The 13581-nt window shown below is 38.7% G+C and overlaps 2 long non-coding RNA genes across 2 annotated transcripts; both read left to right on the top strand.

Annotated features, from left to right (window-relative positions):
- The first annotated feature begins 59 nt into the window (after window positions 1–59).
- Window positions 60–5164, top strand: LOC116779972. Its single transcript, XR_004354271.1, has 5 exons — window positions 60–125; window positions 1015–1077; window positions 2633–2695; window positions 3130–3180; window positions 5128–5164. It is a non-coding gene; the product is annotated as an uncharacterized LOC116779972 (long non-coding RNA).
- A 547-nt stretch (window positions 5165–5711) lies between these two features.
- LOC116779978 lies at window positions 5712–7989 on the top strand. The gene is made up of 3 exons (XR_004354272.1): window positions 5712–5724; window positions 6984–7074; window positions 7930–7989. It is a non-coding gene; the product is annotated as an uncharacterized LOC116779978 (long non-coding RNA).
- The last annotated feature ends 5592 nt before the right edge of the window (window positions 7990–13581 follow it).

The raw sequence follows: 13581 nt of genomic DNA, 5'->3' as shown, positions 1-13581 counted from the left end.
TTCATTGAAAGACTGTCAACAGTCTTGAACTGACTTTTTTTTCAATGGCTTTTTTACATCAGGGCCCAACAGGACCACAAGGGACCAGAGGACCTCCAGGACCACAAGGCATGCCAGGCCCTCTGGTTAGCTTTAAATAATATATTCCTACTGTACACATTAGGGCTTTTCATTCTCAGTGTTGATATTATTCTTATAAAGAGTTTTTAAAAAGCTTATAGAAAGTAGAAACTGAGGGGTTTTTGATGTAAATGATCTTTTGTAACCGATTTGCAGCTTCATATGATAAAATAACAGCCTTGAAAATAAGTTTAGGTGGGTGAATAGGAAGTGAATGTCAGTGTTACTAAGCTTTTGCATGATTGTACTGAGGAACCTTATCTTTAGATTCTACTCTCAGTTATCTAGTATGAGGACTAAGAGCATGGCTTGCAGCATGTTTAAATACAGATGTACAGTGGTGTAGTTGAGGTCAAAGTTATATGATGATCAGTAGTTTCACTATGGCCTGTGAGATTTACTGCTGAAGTATGATCAGGTTGTAACATTTGAGCACTGTCTCCTGATCTCCTCTCCTGTGTGATGCTCTTGATTTTGGAGGTTCTTGTTCTGGAATTACATCAGTGTAAATGAGGACTGGAATGTCCTACACTGTCAGCCTTGGTCATCTGCTTCAGTCAAGTAATAATGTTCATGATTATACACCCAATTATATGTGTGCATTCATGGTTTTGTGCACATGTGCATGTATAGACTAGGTATCTATGTAGGCAGAAACCAACATTTATTTCATACTTAAAAGCATTTTGAGGTTTATACAGCAGTTGTACAGAAGACAGGAAAGAAATGGAACGATAGCTTGACCAGTTACTCTTGCTGTGGTCCTTGAAATCTTGTAAATGCACTATTATTTATACTGACTCTGTAGTAATTTCAAGTGGGAATTAAACCTTAAGTGCAGTGAGCCCTCAATTTCTTCACTGTACACCTTTTAACTGATACTTCTTATTACAGGGTAGTCTGGGACCCCCAGGTTCACCTGGCTCTGTTGGAAAGTTAGGTGCAAGAGGAGCAAAGGTAAAGATTTTTAAGGTATCTAACTTGCAGCAATCTAACAGTATCAGTCATTCAAGAATCTGACCGAAGAAGTATGTTCTAACACTGTTAGTCCTATGAAACATGCGTAGAATATTAAGATCTATAGACATTTTTAGACTACATGGGAAGACAAGTGATATGTTCAAGGTAATCTTACAGGTGTCAGAGAGATAATAAGAAGTTTTTAGTTTTACCATGACCACTAGTGTAATTGCTGTTGTGGTAGTGGTTCTCAGTGGGGCCTGGTTTCTCACAAAATGCAAGAGTGCTGACCTGACCCTGAAGCTCATTTTAGGATTCCTAGAATCTGTCCAATCCGTTGAAAATACATTCCAGTTAATTACAGAATATCACAAGTTGGGAGGGACTGATGAGGATCATCAGGTCCAATTCCCCGCTCCTCACAGAGTGAGTAAACTGTGTGACAAAGTGCATCATCTAGACACTTCTTGAACTCTGACAGGCTTGGTTCCATGACCACTTCCCTGAGAAACCTGTTCCAGTGACCAACCACCCTCTTTGTGAAGAACTTATTCCTAATGTCTGATCTGACCTTACCAGTTCAAAAAAAGTGTAGTTGCTTATTTTCACCTTGTTTTTCTAAAAATTCCTAACAGATCCAAGGAACCTTGACTATTACGATGTCTATCATAGAGGAATGAGTATGTTGAGAACAATTAAATCAACATGAAATTTAACAGAAAGACTTATGCCAATAGATGGTCTACATTACAGTTCATTTATAATAAATGTTATCCCTTACTTTCCTTTCATTTATGTTAATACGGGAGACTAACTTTATTCAATAAAAATAACTCAGTTGTTGTTGAATCTTTGAATGTAAAAGTCGTAAGTCATACCAGTTAGCTAAGCCTCTCAGTCTCTTTGAAGGTTTGTTACATTCAGTGACAGAGAGGTATCAGGAGGTCGAAGTCTTACTATAAAAATAGTCACTATGTGAAAACATGCAGTGGAACAGTGACAAAAATTGGAAGAATACTTAGGAATTTTCATCATACCTTCTATTTTCTGTGTCTGATTTTGTGCTGTTTAATACTGGGGTCCTTGTTAGAAGAAAGTTCGATTGGAAAGCAGAAACAAAAAAGGAACTGAAGAAAAGAAATGCTGTGAGTGTATTAAGAGCTCACTGCAGACTGCCTGCCTGAGAAATATCATCTGCCATCAGCAGGTGGTTCAGGCTGGTAGAATTCCAGCATATATCCTGCTAGTACTATATTATAAACTTTTCCAAACCCCACTTTTTTCACTGATAAATAATACTGTATAACGATGGAAATTTTATTGAATAAAGGCCTTTGGAGTTTAGCTACATGAATACTCAGCATATTCTGATTTGCCTAGTCCTTTCCAGTTCCACCATAAGGAACATTCCATGACACATGGTCTGTAGCAGAATGCTTTTGCCCAGCATCAACTAGTCTATAAAATGTGTAGGTACACTTCAGTCTAACAGACAACTTCACATTCTCCTGAATGAGTCCAACTAACAGTTTCCGTGTTTCAATCATAACAGGGTGAGCCTGGTGACCCTGGAGAGAAGGGCCCAGTCGGACCACCTGGACAGAGAGGCATGCCTGTGAGTCTTTCTCCCCTAATTCAGAGCCCCTGTAGTTTAATACCAATCCAGCTGAAATACTACAGTTCATTCCTTTCTATTTTCTCTGATATGATTAAAATTATTTCACATTTGGTTCCCAATTTCCTTATGGACATCAGATTCCTTGTGGGCTAGAGAGAATATCTTTCACATCAATTTCTCTAGAGGAAAGAATATGCTAAAGGTAGGGCACACAAGGAAAGAAAGTGTGGCCTTAATCCTTATTTTCTTTCTATGGCTTTTACCACCATTTGCTGCTGGTTTTAGATCGTATAGTGAGAGCTTGCCCTAATTCATTAATCTTAACAGCCTGAGCACCTCACTGTAATGGGACATCTTTATTTCAAAGTCAAACTGGACATAAATCTAATCCTCTATTAAAATATAACTCATGCTATGTTCAACCTATGCAGGGCATGGATGGCAGAGATGCCTATGGTCCTGAAGGAAGCAAAGGAGCAAAGGTGAGTGCTTCAAGTCAGAATGTCTCTCTCTCAGTCTTCTGCAGTATCAAATGGAACATCCATATTATATTAAAAAGGAATGTAAGACATGGCCACAGTAAGGGATTCAGGATTCCCAGAGTCCTTGTGAGAAATTCTTCAATAAGATATTCTTTTGAGGACCCCTCTCTTACTCTTTCCCTTGATGGGTGTATATGGATATGAAGGATTGTACTTCTTGGAGTACGCAGTGCTTTCTGCCCACTTCAGTCTGCTTGACTAACCACTCTTCTTGGCAAATATTGGTAGTCCAGCCACGTGGGGCTCTTCTCATTTTTCTTCTTTCAGTGGAGGGATTCCTTGCCTACCAAGGAATACTGAGACAGTAAGGATATTGTTTTAATGTGAAATATTCTTCCTTATGCTCCTACGGTCAGCAATAAGATCTGGGGATCAACCTCTGAATTGCTAAGAAACTCTTATCATTCTCTTCACAGTGCTGAATAAAAAAAAAGCAATAATTTCTCACTTCTTTAAAACCATAAAAGAATCCAGCTAAAATAAAAAGTATACAGAAATGAAGAGAGCAAAATCATGGCACCAGTGGCACCAATGGGTCAGTCTGGGAGCAGAGGGGTCAGGATGCTGGAAAAAGCTGCAGTCCTCCTTTCAAGGAATTCGTGTAGTGTTGCAATACGAGTCCTTTCTTGCTGCTTGTAAAATGGAAGTGGATCTCTGATAGGCCTGTCTCTCACTGTTCCTTTTTGTGGGAGAAGCAGAGTGTTGTAGGAACCTGCAGAAAAGATATGAAAGGCTTCCTGGGAGCCTCTCCAGCTGATGAGCTCCTTTTGCTAAAATGGCTCTTGGTGCTTCTTATTTTCCAATATCTTTTCTCTCCTTCTTAACTCCAACAATTCCTTTTCATAGGAGAGTTTCGTAGGTTATGCATACATTGTATACAAGACTAAATCTTTTAATCTCTTGGAATCTCCCACTTGTTCACTTCAGGGAACATCCTCCATGTTAGAAGAACGGAGGAAAAAAGTTTCTCCTAAATTCTTCTTGTCATTATTCGCTGTTTTAAAGGATTAACTTAAAGCCTTTCTTATACACTGATGTCTTCCCAGGGTTTGGCAGGGCCTGGATTAAAGCAATTAATAAAAATAACCCAAAACCAATTTACTCCAGAATAGTGATTCAGAAAGAATGATTCTCCCCTGATAGCTAAGAGAATAACCTTTAGTATAAATTTTACTTAAGGTTGCTATTAAGGTTCACAGTCACATTACGCTCTCTTACATGAAATAGGGGGTGTATGTGCATGTAATTTGCTGAAAATTGTTGGATAAAGTCATATGACATTTTACAATCATGTCCACTTCCGTGGGAGGGAACTCTTAAAACAATGGCATACGTAAGTAGTGTGAATTCTGATGTTAAGGAAAGAGATACTTCGCTTCTGATTGGTTTATGCGAGAGTTTCCATATTTCTCGTATACGAGCAAAGAACACACCAGAAACTGAAGTAACTGAAAACAATTAATGAATTGACTTCTGATATGCCAACAAAATATCATGGAATCATTGTTTAGTATGGAGGGTACAACATTTTGAAACTACATTCAAACACTGAGTTCTGAATGTTACCGTTACTCATAGTCATTATACGTGAATTCCACTGTATATTACTAGGATGCATAAATAAGTTTTGATAAGACACTATTTGAGAAACTGAGAATGCTTGAAAATCCAGAAACTGCTGGAAATTTTTAAAATGCTCTTCCTTTAGATGAGCAAAGTGTTCATATAAAATGGTGTCATTTGAGACCAGAGTAGTAGCCACGGTTACTTGAATGGGCTGGAATGCTAAGAATAATTTTTAAATTGTTTTTGGTTTAAAGGCGTCAAACACTAAGCAGATCATAAAGTTCTAGATTCTTGTGAAGTCTTTGTCCTTTCTTTTTGTAGGGAGAATCTGGATTCATAGGATATCCTGGCCCAGAGGTATGATTAAATGGCATATTTCCTTTCCTTATGTCTTGTTTTTGCATTTTTCTATTTGGAAGTTTTCTATCTGTCTTCTCCTTTCCTATAAAGTTCTGAATTTCATTGATTTTCAGGGAGAAGATGGGAGACCCAGGCATTCCAGGAGCTGAAGGACCCAAAGGAACTAGGGGTAGAAGAGTAAGAATGACAAATTTGCTAACTCTGTGAAGAGTTCTATAAATAAAGCCCTTATGTCCTAGGTGTTTTCTCACCAAAAAAAAAAGTTAAATTGGTTCCCACCCTGATCTTTTATTGCCGTATCTTGTGCAACAGGTCTTGAGAGAATGCAGGTCGGAGTCTTCAGAGATGCTGGTTGCTAATAATTCTTAATAGTGGTAATCTATGTAAATGCAGGATCCAACTCACAATGTGGTTATTGAGGTGTTTTTTCCCCTTATGAAATTTGACACCTATGTGTGCAATTATAAAGAATGAAACTTGTATTCCTATTTTTAGGGTAATGCTGGCACACCAGGTTCCCTGGGAGATCCAGGAGATCAAGGGCCATCAGGACCTATGGTAACGTATTTTTATTTTTAAAAAAATCACTCTTAGATTGATCTTAGACTTACTATTAGAATAACAGAATATTTAATTATGTTTCATATGCTTAGTTGCCTGGAGGTTGTATAGAGTTATGTCTTGCCTGTGGATATGTGTGTACAGGAGCACCTGCTGTTGAAATGGAACTGCAGCAAATAGTGCAGGACAGAATTTCTTCCACAGTATTTGGTATTGTCTTTAAGCTGGGTAAATATCTAATTAAATAAGCAGAGAGTACTAAAATATAGAACTGGATTGATCTGCTGAAAGCCAATGTATTTTTTTCATTTCAAAAGAAAAGCCATTTAAAATCAGACTTGCAGTTAAAGGCATGCACTTGAAGCTTATATTGATTGTAGCATGTTAATCCTTATGTACAAGTAGATGTCCTGATGTACTTTTCCAGTGTCTGTGTTCTGCATTTTGTACAACAAAATGTTTTATTCTATGTCTAAGCAGATGAAAGGATTGTGTATTTCAATAGGATTTAGGACTAACCTTGTAGGTAGCTAGGAAAATCCCTGTATGTGTCTACCTTTATCCTGCAGCAATGCTGAAAATCAGCTCCATAGTGACCAGAAACAATCTCTACTGTTACTGATTTTCATGTTAAACTTTCTTAGGCCTACTCTTAGTTTAAATGTGGAACATTATTGGTAGCAGTATCTTTACCTGTAAAACATGGCCCATGGGATGTGTCAGCTTAGAAAACTTTTTTTCCTTCTCATTACACTGTGCTGGTCAATGAATGTACCCGTCCCACTTTATTTTATGATGCTGGACACAAGAATGGCTAAGAATGCATTGCCTTCCCAGCTGCTTGGCCACTCACATGTTACAGGTAGACTAATCTTGTGAGCTGATGAGCCACAGCCGTTGGCCTTGCCAGTCCATGGTCCAAGAAGTCTTCAGAGGGATTTCAAGCTCAAGATCTCCTCCTCAAATGTAGAAATGAGAGTAGAGCTTGGGATATATGGGCTTGGTGGGATTATTACAGTAGCTGTGCATTAGTGAAATGAGAAAGTGGGAAGTCTGTGGGAAGTGGAAGTGATAGGGAATGCAGGAAGAGGCACAGGTAGTAGGCAGGGACAGCCAAAACGGGCCTGTCTTACCCCATCCTTCCTTCTTGGTGACATGATTGTATGTGTCGAGTCTGCACAGCTCAGTCACCACCACTGAGCTGCTGCAAGTAGCATTAGGGCTCAGACAATTCACAGTTAACTCTTGCTGAACAGTACCAAAGAAGAACATTGACCTACTGGGAAACATGAGAAGAAAAAAGCGTGGAATGGCTGTGATGGTGCTAGCAGCAAGACAGCAGGGGAGGTGAAGAGCATAGCTCAGGCATAAGATGGAGGAATGGAAGATTAATTGGAAGGGGAAGAAACAAATAAGGAGATGGGGTTGTAATCTGGGGATGTAAAGAAGTATATAATTTCTGTGAACTGAAGTGTTATGGTAGAGAGAGGGTAAGGTAAAAGCTGTGGGATGTGGAGTTGAAATTTTTCTGGTGTATCTCACTGCAGCTTCCTGCAAGTAAGTGAGAATTTTCAGTAGTATTCCTACACATCTGAATGCACACATGATGAGAACTCTTAAGCTCCTTTGAAAAAAAAAAATTCCTTTGCCTCTATTTTATTCCCATTATGAAGATTAAAAAATACTTTAATTTTGAAAAAAGGTGCTTGAGGTGCTAGCATTTTTCCACAGCTCCCAAGGAGAAGGATGCAGAGTAGGTTGAGCTGTCATGATGTGTGTGTGTTCTGCAGGGTCTTTTGAGGTAGAACTGTAGGGATTTTACCCTGCAAGAGTAGAGGGCAAGCTTGTCACACATCGGGTGTTGGAAAGTACAGAAAGTCCAAATAACTGAACATAGCACAGCAACTGCTGTTTATAAAGGAAATCCAGTTCTGAACTATGCTGGTTCTCAAGGGCAACAAGTATTGAACATTTTAAAACCATTAATGAAAATGGACTGAGAAATAAGTCTGAGAAGTGGTTTGTAACTCTGGAATGGGTCCACAAAAATCTATGCTGGGAACTGATGTCTCCTCATATTTCAAATTCATAAGTGCTTGTTGGGAAACACTATATGCCTGCATTTTCTTTGGGCTACAGAGTACTAGATGGAAATACAGTATCAGGGTCTGACTTTTTGGACCTGTGTTTATTTTGTTTCAGGGTGCCAAGGGACAAATGGGCACCATTTTAATGGAAGTAAGTAACAACCTTACAGCTAACCGTACACTGCATGGAATTATCTGTTTTAGTCTTCCATTTATAAGCACTTACAGCAGTGCACACAATTAGCTGTTATAAAACAATATCCTTTTCATGTTCTTGTCAGAGTGCAGTGGGTTCATCTGTTCTGCAAACGATCAAGGAATGAGAAACAATTATGCCTGTGGATTAACACCATGTCCAAAGTTTTACAAATCGTTGGACCATTAATATTCATTTACCTGTTTCTTTACTCACATCAGCTTACACACTAGCTCACGTTTAGGGGTACTTTTTCCCCTCTTGTAAAGGAAGGCATTTCTTCAGCAACAGTTATTTTCACTGGGAATAGAAGTACAGGATTTCTTCAGAATCGTAATCCCATATAAAATGAGCACTTCTGAGCAAAGGTTCCATCTAACCCTTGTATGGATGACTGCCTACAGGCAATACTATTGCAGGTGTGTTCTGGGTCCAGAGGAGGTCTTCTCCCCCTTCATGGACCTCTCTTCCTATGTGAGTCGCTATCGAAATGTCCATTCTTTTATGGAAGTGCCATTGAGTGGTGACATCCTAGATCAGTTTATTAGCACAAAATAAAGAATGGATAAATGGTTTCTTGGTACTCCAGAACATCATAAATGCCAACAGAACAGGTCTAGAAAAATATGCCTAGTTTCTGCAGCAAGCGAGAGTGTCCCTGTACTATTTGAAATAAAGAGGAACTGGATTGTGTGAATCTGGATTTACTGTAATGAGAGTTAGTTCAGGGACTGGGATATGACCTTCAGCTCAAACACCAGCAAGATTCCCAGTCTGGGATGGTCTGGGATTTGCCATTAATTCCTTTTTTATTTTGAACCTGCAGCCTTGTGAACTTGTGAATTTTACAAGAAAAAACTGCCGTAAGTAGGGAGCATCTTATTTTACCTCTGACACCTAGTCACTCTTCTTAAATGGAATAGCCTCCACTGGAAACCCTGTAAACTGATAGTTTGTATCTGGATTCCGTTTGACTGGTAGTTGTTAATTGTGAGGGGTTTTCAGCAGGTGTATGAAGCAGACTTGCTCTTTTTGCTCCTTTTCTAATCTGTTAATTACAAAACCCGTAACAAATATCTCTTTACCTCATTAAAGATTAAAATAATTATTTGGCATTGTGCCAACACCCTTTGGGGAGTTCTCTGAGAGAAGACAATACTGTCCTCCAAATTAGGTGTGTTCGTTCCCTTCAGACATATGTGCGCAGCAGAACCCAGAACAATTTTTTTACTTCTCATCCAGTAAAAGTGCACTATTTTGAGTATTCGATTATGGAAGAAGAGTGTTGTCTTGCACTGGCAGGTTCTATCAGTTGTCTGAGCTTTGAATCAGGCTTTTTATTGAAAGCAAGTGAATATGTCACTGTATTAATGAATATGAGCCCAAAATCATTTATTTGCTCTCCCTCTCTTCCTTGCAGCTTGCTCATCAGGTAAGTCCATCTGGCCTCTGCATATCCATTCTTTTATAGACTTGAAGAAAAAACTAACAATGCTTGAGTTGTGGAAAGGTTCTCACAGAAATTTTCTGCTTCAATATACAGACACATGTCCAGCTTACCCAACTGAAGTGGTGTTGCCTTCGATATGTCTGATGATGTTACACCAGCTGCATTTGAAAGGATGAGAAACATTGTCATGTTGTTGCTGAGGACCTTAAGATCAGTGAAAGCAATTGCCCAACAGGCGCTCGTGTCTCCATTGTTTCTTTCAACACCAATATGCGCTATCTCATCCGATTCTCAGAATTCCAAAAAAGCAACTTGCTGCAACAAGCAGTCCAGAGAATACCTCTGGAGAGATCCACTGGAAAGCGAAATATTGGGGCAGCCATGAGATTTGTTGCAAGAAATGTCTTCAAACGTGTTCGTCATGGCATCCTCACAAGAAAAGTAGCCCTATTTTTTGCCAATGGTCCATCGCAGGATGATGTTGCCATCAGCACAGCTGTGCTTGAGTTGAGTGCCTTGGATATCACTCCAGTGGTTATTGCCTCAGCGAAGTGCCAAATGTCAGACGTGCCTTCTCAGTAAGTAGATAGATGATAGAAAATTGAGGTCACCCATTTGCTCAGTGTCTGCTATTGTTTGAGTAAATCCTGCTCTCAGTCCAGTAAGTTCTAGGAACTGTCTAATCCTTTAGTAGAAAGAGGTACATTAAGAATATTACTTCAACGAAGAAACGGTGATTCACTTGACCATAATGATCATCATCTGACCTCTTTCTGCACATGAATTATTAATGGCTTGTGCTTTAGGTCCAAATCACAGAATTTCCATAACATTGTGTTAATTTCACTTAGTTACCTTGCCATTACTCTTCTGAAGATGTGACATGTACTGACCATTTAACTAAGAAACTGTGGCCCTAGTTTCTAGAAAAAGTAATAGAAGTCTTCAAGTACACCATGTTTTTTTCAAAGGAAAATGAAATTAAGCAAAACCACTTTTGATATCTGTATTGCCATTCACTCAGGAGAAATTATGAAATTTTGTTTTATGACTTCATATAAAAGATAGTAAACGAAAATAAACAGTCCATTTTACAAGGTAGCAGAGGAAACAATTCTAAATTTATTTAAGATTTCATAACATAGATTCCTACGGTCTCCATCTTTCCAATTTGTTTTGGTATTGTCTGTTCTCAGTTTGAACTTTTTCAAAATAAAATTCTTTCGAGCTGCTGTTTCTTCGTAATTGTCCTTCCAAAAGGAAACATGTTCACTTACACATGACAAAAGGTGCAAAACTTGGAGTCTGTTCTGATCTAGTAGCCATTTAATTCTCTATTATATTTATTCTCATGCAGCCTCATATCTGTTAGTCATTCATGTATTTTTCTGGCTGGATGTTAATTTAGCAGAATGAAATAATTCTGCTAACATATGAGAAGGAAGCTTATAGTTTGTTGACTGGGTTGTTCCACAGCATAAACAGGAGCAAGCATCAGTATTTTGTTTACTTAGTATAAGCAGGTTACAAATCTGAATCCGTGTGATGATGTCTGGTATTTACAAAAGTGCCAACTATCCATAAATCAGTCTTCAGAGCAGAAAGTTTAAAAGAGCTGCTTAGCAGGGGGAAAGGCTAAAAAATTCATGGCAGCAGCTCTCCTTTATGTTTACAATGATGGGAAGGCAACCAACCTCACCACCACCCCTGAGTAAATCCAACCTCCCTTTTTCTTTCAGATGGACTTCTACCCTTGCAGTTGAGAGATGGTTTAATCTTTATGATCCTGCCAGCCTGTAGCCACAGATACTTAGTGCCTTTGGTTACTTTGTTTTAGGAGTTTCAGTTTAGAGATCATTCAAACCTTGCCAATTCTAATTCCTTGAAGAGTTCAATCTATAACATTCTTGACAGACATTAATCAGAATTTAATTGTATAGTTTAAGCTAAAGTTTAATGCAAAGAAGTAATTATTTCTTTACTCATCATTATAGTATAATGTACAGCCATTTATTAATCTTAGTCCACAAGGAAATGCATTTTCCCTTGAATCACATTTGGATGGGGTTGGGTGGCAGTGAAATTATAGGTTGTGTTGGAGCTTCTTCAGAGTTCCTCAAGCATTTCTGTGGTCAGATCTTACTGGGGAAGATTGTCTTTCTTCAGCTGATCACAGGCAACACATAACGTGTTCTAATGCTAAATCTTCTCTCCCAAGAAAACATCTTCCACTCTTTTATCCTGGATATAAGAGATCCTACCCTTTTTCTCTGTAGAAAAATACACCCTATTAAGAAAAGAAAAAAGAAAAACTGTAATATATTTTACCTGTCTTTAAATGTTACTTTTGTGTCTGCTTTAAAACATAGATTGATGAACACTAGAAGATGTCGATTATTGTTTGGGAAAGACAACAGGATGAAAATTTGGAGGGCATCACATATTGTACACTTTGCTTTGGGTAAGACATTTACAAATTCCATCTGTTATAATGGTCTATTTAAGCCTTTCAATAACACATTCTATCGTATTTATTTTGCAGTGTGGTGTTGGGGAAATTTTTATGGTACACCTTTAAACGTGTTTGTGCTTAAATATAAAAGAAAAAATATGAATAAACAATGCGCTGGCAGAATCCTACTGCCATAAATGGTTCTACAAAGATGTTTGCAAAATTGTAAGAGCTGATCGTTATGTAGCTTGCACTCAGCACCAATCCCATGAGTGGTTGCATGGAGCAACTCAGCTCAGCTCGGCTGCCCATAGGTGGCCCTGAGTGCTCCCATTCCAGGTGGCTACAAGACAGTGCTGCAGCTGTTTCTTGTCATCACCAAGAGAAACTTCACTCCCTGACAGGGATTTTTTCTGTATCTGACTTCCTGTTCCAGCCAACTTAACCCCTTCTGCAAATGGGCTTCTTGCCCCCTGTGACAGATCATTTCTTGGTTACAGTTATCAGTGCTGAGGAGTTATAATTTTAATTTCCTCTTCGTGGATGGTAAGAATTAGACTGTCAAAACACACAAAAGCTTTTAATTAGTTTCCTGTCTCAGCCATGTGAAATGAATTACTGTTGTTTAGCATTTCCTTTTTTAACAGAAATGAACTTAAAATAGCATTATGATTCTGGGAAACCAGGCTCATCTGCTGTGGATTCTACACTGTGAGGGGAGGAGATGCTACTAAATGATAATATTTCACAATGTTGAATAGTGATCTGAGATGAAAAATAGGGTTTGTTTCTGTGTCCTTTACAATGTTTAGATTTCAACAGAAGAAAATTTCTCAAGGGAACTCTTATCTATGAAGTTTTACCTTATGAACGTTTTTTTTACTCTCATGCCTGAATAATTTCCCATGGTATCTCAAAACCTCCTTCAGCAAGGACTCGTCTGCTGTTCGTTACTAGAACAAAAAGATTTCAAGTTCCCAGATTATTTTTTTAATCAAAATTTAAGAAAAATAAAATAAATGTGTAGGTCTGTGTGAAGTTTTTTCCAAACTCTTGCTTTTGTTGTATTGCTAAATAGTTTGCTGTTTGCTCTTCCTCTCTAGATAAATGCAAACCAAGAACCAACTGCGAGGTGCCCATTTTTCCCCCAGTTGTGATGGATATGGATATCACTTACATCATGGACAGCTCTCACAGTGTCAGCAGTGAAGAGTTTCAGAGAGCCAAAGACTTTGTGAACAACATGCTAGATCAGTTTGTTGTTTCCTTACAGCCAACGAATCATACGGAGGCATCAGAGTGGCACTGGTGCAGCAAGCTCCTAGGGGCTTCCTGCCTGGCAGAAACCAGACACCTGTGGCCTTGGAGTTTGATCTGGTTACATACAGCAGCAAAGATTTGATGAAGAAACACATCCAAGAGTCTGTTCATCAACTGGAAGGACCATCAGCCATTGCTTCTGCTCTACAGTGGACAGTTGAAAATGTATTCTTTAAAGCCCCCAGACAAGGAAACACAGGGTCATATTTACAATAGTTGGAAGCAAAACAAGCACGTGGGACAGAGAGAGGCTGAAAGAGATTTCACTCGGAGCCAAGTGCCAAGGATTCACTTTGTTCACTCTTGCGCTTGGCAGTGATGTGAGTGACAGTGAGCTGATGGAGCTGCC

This window comes from Chiroxiphia lanceolata, chromosome 1 (genome assembly GCF_009829145.1).
Source record: "Chiroxiphia lanceolata isolate bChiLan1 chromosome 1, bChiLan1.pri, whole genome shotgun sequence".
In the NCBI taxonomy this organism is placed as follows: domain Eukaryota; kingdom Metazoa; phylum Chordata; class Aves; order Passeriformes; family Pipridae; genus Chiroxiphia; species Chiroxiphia lanceolata.
Note: the sequence above shows the minus strand (reverse complement) of the source record. Positions and strands in the feature narration are given on the sequence as shown.